This window comes from Lagenorhynchus albirostris, chromosome 16, assembly GCF_949774975.1.
Source record: "Lagenorhynchus albirostris chromosome 16, mLagAlb1.1, whole genome shotgun sequence".
NCBI lineage: Eukaryota > Metazoa > Chordata > Mammalia > Artiodactyla > Delphinidae > Lagenorhynchus > Lagenorhynchus albirostris.
This window is the reverse complement of record NC_083110.1, coordinates 39,545,173-39,547,077: the sequence shown is the minus strand read 5'-3', so window position 1 is coordinate 39,547,077 and position 1,905 is coordinate 39,545,173. Positions and strand designations below refer to the sequence as shown.

The 1,905-nt window shown below is 48.8% G+C and overlaps 1 pseudogene; it reads right to left on the bottom strand.

Moving 5' to 3' along the window:
* Positions 1-224: 224 nt before the first annotated feature.
* On the bottom strand, positions 225-1,509 carry LOC132506920 (nuclear distribution protein nudE-like 1; annotated as a pseudogene).
* Positions 1,510-1,905: the final 396 nt, after the last annotated feature.

The following is a 1,905-nucleotide window of genomic DNA, read 5'->3' as shown; positions in this document are numbered from 1 at the left end:
CCACAGTGCCCTGCGTTCACCCATACTGTCCACTTGTCAGATTCCATTATGTCACATCCTGACAATAAAGGAGCGATTGGAGCCAACGGCACTAGGGCGAGAAGAGAAAATAGGCAGTATTGATATCGCGCAGAGTCCTGGGGCTGGGCAGGGCCCAGTAGCCGCCACTGCGTGCAGCCTGCCCTCTGCCAGCCGTGGGGAGGCAGACGGAGGGGCACGACGAGCTAGGCCCGGGCACCGAGGGGTGAGGCGTGGGTGTCCTGGGTTGTTGCAGGAGGGCGGGAGCGGCCACTTGAAGGCCAGGCACTCACACACCGAGAGGCAGCACACCGGTGCCGGGGCGAGGAGCCCGGGCCAGGAGGAGGAGGGGCCTGGTCAGAGCCCTTTACCGCCCCTTTGTTGAAGAAAGACGAGTGCCCTGATAGAGAGAACTTCGTGCCGTGGTTATTCATCATCCCGCAGTTAATGTTCCCTGAAATACAGATTTTCGCGATGCTTGGGCCTTTGCAAACTTCCTGCCAGCTGCTAATTTGGATTCTAAAGCTCCTACTTTCCGTCAGCGATCCCACACGATGTTTGGTGCTGATATCCTAGCTGAAGGAGTCAGTGGACCGGTACCAAAACCGTTTGGTATAGATTTCAGTGAAGGAAAACTGTTCTCTGTTCCGTTGCCAACAGGAGTAGCTGGCAAAGAAAGTGATGCTTGGACGGCAGAATCCATCTTTTCCCAGTCTAGAGTTGGAGAACTGGGAGCCAACTTTCTAGTTACTTCCTGTTGTCTTTCCCCAACAGCTAGTTGTTGTCTTAAATCTCTCGCTTCATCCATTAAGGTCTGCACAGAGACCAACAAAGATTCCTTTTCATCAAGTTCACTTTTTAAAAATGCATTTCGTTCAATGGCTTGATTTAGCCTTGTTCAAAGTCTTCCAGTGAAACTACTGTTGCCCTTTTTGCTCACTCCAGGTCATCGCCGGCCGGCTCCAGCTCTCTCACATACCTATGTAACTGCTGCCTAAAGGCCCGAGTCTGACTTAAATCTTCTTCTAATACTGAGACCTGCTTGTAGCTCTGTGCATGTTGATGCTCCAGGTTCTCCGTTAGTGCTTCCACTTCATACTTCAGTCTTGCAAGTCTCTATTTCTTTGTTCAGCCTGTACTGTGCTTCCAACTCTGCTTCTAATTCTCGGCTTCCTTCCTGGAATTCAACTAGCTCATCCCGAGCTTCCTGGAAGCTTTGTTTATACTTCAAGGAAAGTTCCTTCCAGTAAGCAGTTTCCTCCTTTAAACTTGAAAACTCTGGTATATCTTCACCACCCATGATCAAGAAAGCCTCCAATGTGTCAAAAGCGCATGTCCCCCTCTGCTCCACCGACGTCTCGCTCAGCGGGCCTGGCCAGGCCCGCCCAGCTGCTTAGCTCCGCCCCACTCCGCAGCCTTGAGCTCAGCTCCGCGCACCTCCGTGCCCTCTCCTCCCCGACACTCAGGGGCTGCGTGGGTGTCCGAGGCCATTCTGTGACGCACGGAGGCGGGATTCTGTCACTATTTTTTATTTCAACCATTCTAATAAGTGTGTAGTGATATCGAATTATGGTTTTAATTTGCATATCCCTAATGCCTAATGATTTTAAACATAATGTCATGTACCTATTTGCCGTCTGTATATCCTCTTCAGTGAAGTGTCCGTCCATGTCTTCTGCCCATTTTTTAACTGGGTTTTTTTTCAACTGTTGAATTTCGAGATTTCTTCATATATTCTAGGAACTAGTCTTTTGTCAGATATATTGTTGACAAATATTTTCTCCCAGTCTTTAACTTGTCTTTTCATCCATCATCATGGGGTCTTTCATTGAACAAGTTTTTAAATTTTTGATCATGTACAGTTTATCAATTTTTCCTTTTATGGGT